This window comes from Ceratotherium simum, chromosome 31, assembly GCF_057802395.1.
Source record: "Ceratotherium simum simum isolate JZ-2026a chromosome 31, ASM5780239v1, whole genome shotgun sequence".
NCBI lineage: Eukaryota > Metazoa > Chordata > Mammalia > Perissodactyla > Rhinocerotidae > Ceratotherium > Ceratotherium simum.
The window spans coordinates 5,971,872-5,980,343 of NC_141930.1; the positions used below are offsets into that span (position 1 = coordinate 5,971,872).

General features: G+C 33.0%; 1 long non-coding RNA gene across 1 annotated transcript; it reads right to left on the bottom strand.

Annotated features, from left to right (window-relative positions):
• Positions 1-1,687: 1,687 nt before the first annotated feature.
• Positions 1,688-3,461, bottom strand: LOC147913007 (uncharacterized). The gene is made up of 3 exons (XR_015549271.1): positions 3,308-3,461; positions 1,943-2,084; positions 1,688-1,762 (listed from the first exon to the last, which is right to left on the bottom strand). It is a non-coding gene; the product is annotated as an uncharacterized LOC147913007 (long non-coding RNA).
• Between the last annotated feature and the right edge of the window lie 5,011 nt (positions 3,462-8,472).

The following is an 8,472-nucleotide window of genomic DNA, read 5'->3' on the forward strand; positions in this document are numbered from 1 at the left end:
ATCTTCCTCAGCAAAAAGAGGAAGATTGGCAGCAGATGTTAGCTCAGGGCTGATCTTTCTTACAAGAAAGAAGTAAGTGGTGCATAGGTCTTTGCTGGGATCCGAACCTGCAAACCCCAGGCTGCCAAAGCGGAGCATGTGAACTTAACCACTACACCACCAGGCTGGCCACTAGATATTTTTTTAATACTTCTTTGTAGGAAAATCTTGCTTTATTGCTTTGTCTTCATTAAAATATAGTTGCAACACTATGTTCCAACTTGACTGCGGCAGTTCCAGCCATTACATCTGCATTCCAACCAGGCAGAAAAATGAAGAGGGGAGAAAGACAAATCCTCCCCCTCTAACACACGTCCCAGAAACTGTACATAGCACTTTTGCTTATAGCTAATTGACCACATGTAGTCCCATGACCATAATGTGCTAAAAGAGGACTGGCAATTTAGTCTTTATTCTGGACAATGTATTGGTCAGCTAAATTTCAGGGACGCCATTGCTGAAGAAGAAAGGAAAAGGGCTATTAGAAGGTAACTCTTAGTCTCTATCTCATCAGAGAATTAATGATTATGAATCATCAGAAAGTGTAGAAAAAAGAAAATTAACATTTTTAAGACATATCTAGCATAAATAGAATACATACACGTGTCCACTATTGTTCTAGAAAATTACATATATAGTATCTCACTTGATCTTTACATCAACTCTGCCTCAAAGGTATTATCTCCCTTACATCAGTAATTCGTTCCCTGGATTTGGCTGTTACCCTGATTCTTAATCCTATGTTCATTGTGATCTGGTGAATTTTCATTCTAGTTCCAGTAGTTAAACATTTTTAATGTTGGAAAAAATGGTGTAAAATATTTGTTAATTACCTCAATTGATTCTATATTGTAGTTTACCAAATATATCCTATGATACTATGACAATGCCTTAAACCATATTTCCATCACCTACCTCTCTCATACACATATGTACATATTTTAATTCCTGAACATATAAGAATGCAAAATAATATTGAATATGTACAAATCAGATACATATTTTATTCCAATTATATCTGAAAGCATCAATTGGATTAATGATAGATTAATAATATATCCATGACAAAATTTGCCATACATTAAAATTCAAATAAATATGATTCCTTAAAAAGATGTATAAATGGAAAATTTTGTTTAAAAACTATGAAAACTCAGAATTATTTTGAAATGGATGCATGTATTTCAATATCTTTATTTAATTGCCAAAGGCTTTTTTTAGTGGAATGGCAATTAAGTTGAAATGTTTTCAAGTTATCCACAATGTCAAAAAATGAAGTTTGGATGGTAACTTGCTAAGCACATAGTTTTAAATCTCTTTTAAAATATATACAAAATTATATTTTTCTTTAAAAATAACTCTGAGTCATACAAAATGAGAAACTGTGTGGTAGATTTTTTGTTTTGTTTTTGCTGCTTTAGCCATTCACATTGCTTTGTCGTAGAGACATCTCTTACCACATGACTTTTAGCATGACTAAAATAAAATTAAACTGAAAAAAGCATTAAAACTTTAGATGTTTATGTAAGAAATTAGTGATTTAAAGTAATTGAGCATGTATATTTCAGAAGAGAGTATTAAAATGCTATTTTCAAGTATTTACAGAGAGTGTTTCTGTAAAAGATCAAAAGAAGAAATAAAGGTCTTACGTGAGTGAAGGTGAAAGTTATATCGAAATTACAGATTTTCCGTCATTGTCGATGGTATTGCCATCTTTGAGGAACTGTAAAAAATAATAATGCAATGCTTACTGACTGGACAGGCGTGTCATTGAAGCAGGTTATCTCTCAAGGTCTTTGATTATTAAAATTAAAGTAATCTAAAGCTTTGAGTATCACGTCAAACAGCTGAAATTACTCTTTTTAGCCCACTTGCTTGCTGATCTTTAGAAGGGTCCACCCACCTTTAAATATAGGTGCAGTACGAATTCTCCTTTAGTGAATAAATGGAAAGATATAGGTTGTCATCAGCAGCAATATCACCCACAGAGGGTTAATTTCAGAGGTCTAAATTTGCTTGAAATGTTATGTGAATGAGTTGAAAAACTGAAAGATAAAAAAGAAAGAGACACATAATTATGCACAGATTGCTATTCGATTATCTCTATCTCGATTCTGAGACAGAGCTCTTATATCTAATCACTCACTAATCAGTACTTGCTGTGGATCTCAAATCTAAAAGAAATTTTATATGCAACGAACTTCTTGAAATTAAACAAAGCCACTGATTTATAGCATTAATTATTCTAACAAATACTCTACTTAATTTAATACCCACATTTATTACAATCTTGTTTTCTTTGCTTACTTTGGAAATGCTATGTATTGTTAGTAGTCGTAAATATTATACTAAAATAATTTCTATCTTATTATTATATTGTAAGAAGGGTTGACAGTTATACTTCTTATAAAAAACAACTTTTTTGTTCCTGTATTTTAAGAATATAGCACTTTAAAATAGATGTAATAATCTGAAAAAAAACTGAATATTTTTCACATTATGACTTGCATGTTCAAGCCTTAAGGAAAAGTTCTCAGGTTAATAAAATACCTTCCCTCTAAGCACTCAAAACACTTTACAAACACTCTCATTACACATTATGTGATTCTCATGTGGAAGATGATGGGGATTATAATGACATTTCTTTTAAGGTGAAAAAATCTGTTAAGTAGACTCCAAACGATGTGTCCTTCTTCAGACTGCAAATCAGAGTCAGAATTAAGTAAATCTCATTGACCGTTGGTTTTTTTTCAGTCCATTTACTCTTGATACTTTTCTGCCGATACATAATTTTGATTATTGATCCATAATTTTCTACTATTATTTATTATTGTTAGTAATTTTTTGTCTCCCCAAGTGATCATTAAAAAATAAAATAAAATGAAGCAAAATTAAAAAACCTTTGTTTTTATGTATTATGGATGAAATTATTAGTTTGTGAATACAGATTTAAAGGATGGATTATATACAGATCTTCCTCGACTTACAATGAGATTGTGGCTCAATAAACCCATCGCAAATGGAAAATATCATGTCGAAAACACATTTAATACACCTAACCTGCTAGACATGCTAGCTTAGCCTAGCCTACCTTAAACGTGCTGAGAACACTTACATTAGCCTACCTACAGTTGGGCAAAATCATCTAACACAAAGCCTATTTTATAATAAAGTGTTGAATATCTTATGCACTTTATGGAATACTGTACCGAAAGTGAAAAACAGAATGATTGGGAACAGAACGGTTGTAAGTGTATAGGTTGTTTACCTTTGTGATGGCGTGACTGGCTGGGAGCTGCGGCTCAGGGCCGCTGCCCAGTGTCACAAGAGAGTATGGTACGCATGTCTCTAGCCCAGGAAAAGATCAAAATTCAAAATTGGTAGTATGGTTTCTTCTGAATGCATATCTCTTTCGCACCATCCTAAAGTCGAAAAATCATAAGTCAAACCGTTGTAAGTCGGGGACCATCTGTACACAACATAACTTTGATCATAGTTGATTTAAGTTTAATTTTATTTCAGAAAATATGTCCCAGTTACCATTCTAATATCGTGATGAAGTAATAATAGAAATCAACTGCATTGGTCATGAAAACTATCGTTTAGTTTATTTGGTAGCTGTGAATAAGGAAGAGGATTTTTACATGAAACAAAGATGGAATCAATTAACAACGCCCTTGGTTTCAGGCTTTACTGGGACACAATTAGTTATACAATATTTCATGACTTTAAAGGGTTTACACAAAGGTACAAATAATACTACTATTTCCTAAGGGCAGTGGGTATTTACGGAGCATTCAATCCTACAATTTTTTAGGTTGAAATAGCGGCAAGTGTAGTGTAAGTACACTTTTTGAGTCATTTATCAGGCCAAGGCTGCACACACTATAAAGCCCTTGACATAAAATACTATCAAGGAGCTTGTATAGATGTGCCTATGTGGCAGGTAAACAAAATTCATCAGGTTCCATATATATTTCCTGATCCGGCTTCTGAAGGTTCTGATTAATGTGCTGTTTATATTGATGTTCCTGAACAAAGGAATAAAAACAAACTTTGCTGCTCTTAAAATACAATAAAAAACAAACAAAAAGCACACAAAAACTCTTACCTTTACTTTTTAAGTATTTAATCAAAAATATTAATACTGAATTTTTTCATGAGATCTCAGACCACTTAAATTCTGTTATATTGGGTTTATTTCTGTGGTCCTGCCTCTTTGCATTGTGATTTCACTAAAATGGGGGCCCACAGAGTTCCCCACTGACATAGGTTTTAACGTTACTTTGTCAAGTGCGATTAGCAAGTCCCTGAATGATTGATTTGATAATCAAAATTACACACTAATAGTTTAACATCCTAGTTTCTAGAAACAGTATATACTTCCTGATGAACCACTAATATTAAATATTTAAAACTTTTTTGGAATGTTTCTTTTAGAAAGTATTTTTCTTTTTTTTCAAATTCACCATTACTATTTGTCTCTCTCAGACTTGTCCCAGAGAATAAGGTCAATGAATTCTGACCTTTTCTCTTAAACTTCAGTCTGTAATATTTGTGTTACACAAATCTAAGATACAAGCAATCGTAATTATATATATGTTCTAAGTTAATTTCTACTGGAAAGTAAGAGGTGACCATTGCTATCTTACTACAATACTATATAACATAACACTCTAGCGCTTAATTGAGTTTCAAGAATTTGCATTGTCTTGGCTGCTATTGAATTTGAGCACCATTTAATATATATTTTCTGGCGAAAAATATATGTATAATATACATTGCCCATTTATTTAATGGCTTGTCTTTTTTGTATCAACATGTAAGTTTCCTCGTATATTACAGTCAATCAGTCCTTTGTCTTTTGCCTTATGACTATTTCCATCTCCATCTCTAACATGTGCCTATGTTGATGATATCTTTTGCCAAAGAGAAAATCCATCCATTTCCGATTTTAATGCCCATGTTAAAGAGCACCAATTGTGCTGCTTTACTGTGAATTACAGTCCCAGAATCAGCTTCCAAAAACAGTTGCTGATAAAGCAATATTCCTCAAAATAGCCTATTAACTCATCTCCCACACTCAGATATATTTCCCTTGTTGAAAACACAGTAATATTTTTAATGCAAGTCTGAGCATGATGATCCATTTTAAAATCCCTCACTGGCTTTTCATTTTTATTAAGATAAAGGCCCAAATCCACAATTGTTCACAAGCCCTGACTCAATCTGGTCCCCAGAAAATGCTCCAGCTTCTCCTCACTCAAGTCTTTCCTTCCCTCTCTGCTCTTCCACCTGCTCTGCTCCTCTCAGAGCCTCTCTTCTCCCAACCCCCTTTCTAGCTCCCAACTTAAATATCACTGTCTCCAAGAAGGCTGCCCTCCCCTGTCCGACTTGGGTAGGCATCTCACTAAACTCTCTCAGAGTACTCCCTCTTAAGCCTCTCTATCCTTCATCCCAACTGGGATTGTCTAATTATTCATGAAATTATCTTTCAGTAACATTTGTTTCTTCTAGACTATCAGTATCGTGAGGTCAGGAACACAACTGTCTTGTTCACCCTTAAATCTCTCTTGCGTTATGAAGCCTGGTACATGGTTAATATTTAGTGGAATAAATAATTCAATGTTATGCAACAGAAGGTTGAACCAGATGAAGGAGTTTTCTATACTGCAGGAATGTTTAGAGACTTAATACGCAAACTTGCATTTTTAGCTTTCAAAGGGAAGAGATATAGTACAAGTCCATGTTCCCTTAACTACAATTCCAAAAGCCAAAATCCTGAAATCAAAATTGCTTTGCCATAACTGTTTTGATAGTAAGATCTGGCCTAAACTGATGTGAGGTCATCTACAGCCTTTATTTGTTTCACATTTAGTCTGACTATTCATAGACAGTGTGTAGGGAATCATCTCATATGTAGAATATGAATTGCATTCCCTCTCAAAAATCAAAGAAAAAAATCTTAATTCTAACTAACTCATCTCACCCCTGAGAGTTTTAGTGAAGGTGTTTTGGACCTGCACAGAAAATTGTGTGACCTTATTTACACCGAGTCTTTTTTTTCTAACCACTCATCTTAATATCTCCAAGAAGTGCTCCAGAGAGTAAACTTTTGGAGAAATGAATAGACTAATGGAGAGTGTGCGGGGGTGGGGAGGAGCGGTGGGCGGGGTTGAAACAAGGCTAGGTTCCTTCAGTTGCAACTCTTGAATCAGGGCGGTAGGTGGAATTAGCCTTTCCGAAAGCATTTTTCTTTCAGTAGACTGCATTCTGGCTCAGTGCTTTGATTAATGGAGATTCTTTCTTTTTTATTCTTTGTGATTTCTGACAGGTTGTTCATCAATAACACTATTTTCTTATGTTCTACTACATTTGCTTTACTTGAAATATTTTCATGAGTATTTCAATGGGAAAGTGTGGAATACGAATCATTAGCAGCTGAGTTTCACCATCTGTATTCAGAATCTATTTAATACAGTAATCTGATTTTCTGACATGGCCGAAGCTTTGGATAATCATTATTAATTCTAATATAATATAAGTAATATAATAAAGACACTTTATTGATAAAGTTATCTTTCTTTTATAAATTTCTTCTCTGTACCAATTTTTTGATAAATGTTCAATATTCTATAATTTCTTTCAGTAAAAATGTGTAGTAGGTATTATCTCTATGTTTACAGATAAGGAAATTTAGAGACAGAAAGATTGACACACTTCCTAGGGTTCACATAACATGGAGCTTCGATTGAAACAGAAGATATTCTGACTTCAAATCCTATCCTACCTAAAAACACTATGATTTTTTTCTTATGTCGAAAAATAAAGAAGAAAAAATTACTTAAATATTAGAAAATACTGATGAGTCAAGTTTCAAGATCTGTTAACAACCAATGGAAACATTCACCTATATCAAATTGTTTCATAAGGAAAATATTTAAGCAAGATATTATGCACTAAATCACCTGATATCGGATGCCATAGTAGATTAAGAGCTCTATAACAAGTTTATTAAAGCAATACTATTAAAACTAATATGGGTCCTTCCAATGTAAATTAAAATATAGTAAGATCATAGAGATTTATTTATGTCAAGTATTTTCCCTAATTATTAATGTGTACTCTGAATATTTTAGTCAATAAAACATACTTACAACACTTAAAATGACCACTACCCAAGGATTAATCATAGTAAGTACACAGAAGGAAAAAATATGTCCAGATGTAAAAAATACTCACTTAAAAACACCCTAAATATCTGATTTAGTAATTTTTATATTTAATGTCCTGATGAAAAGCATTTGTTTATACTTGAGTGGGCATTATTTCAAATCATATGTAATGCTAGGTTGAAATATCTTCAGTTAAATTGAATGGAATACAGTAAAAGCAACATGGACATTGTACTGAACATCATAGACTGGATATGGTTTAGAATCAGTTAATCAAAAGTTTCTTATGTTTATTGAGCATTCTGTCAATAATGGTATGATTCACACAAACTTTGATGCATACAGTAGTACTCAAGTTTAGATGAAGTTCAACATTCTGCCATTTAGCAAAAGCCTGCAAGCTCTTTTAAATTTGCCTTGTTTAGAAAATTATACTATTAATCATCAGCATCATTGTGTGGGTGTATGTGATGTACTAGATGTTATTATATTTAAAAGATATAATTTAAAAAGAGCTCTGTCCTTGAAATGACTGTTTCTCATATTTTTCATTAAATCTAAGATTACTGTCTGTAGTAAAGAAGGAAAAATATGTTAGATCAGAACATGTTATCGAGAGTTCATTTGTTTTAATTCTTCACAAACAAATCTTGCCCTTGTTACTGAATCTAATTTCAAATAAATTTTTCAGAATATATTTTCTTAGCCTAAGAGCTAAACTTAGGATAAACTCACGTGGTGAGCTCAGGGTCCCTCTAGCTCTCTGAGCATCAGTTACCTCATCTTAAGAGAAAATTTACTTGTTCAACCATTTCTCCTTCTGTTCCTTTTCCGTTTCTTGTATTCTTTCCCTCCTTTACAAATATCTGAGTAGTTATAAGATGCCAGGCACTGTTCTAGGATTCTGGGATACCTGACGAAAAAAAAAACCAATACATCTATGATGCTTTCATTCTATTGGGAATAATAATGATACCTAGTTCATACTAATTTTACACAGAATAAATACGGTATATGTACGGGAAATAATCTTTCCCTGCCCCCTGCTCCAATAATTCTTAGTTTTCTCTTAGTCTTCCTTATACAGACTTTCCAATTTGTAATTAGATTTAGTTCTTTGTGCACCAGAGCACAGGAGCTATGTCTTTTAGTTCAGCATTTTTAGTCAGCACTTGAATGAATAAATTAATGAATGATGCCAAGTAGACATTCAATTCTAAGGTTGAAAATAGAATTCTGCCCAAACAAGACACACTCA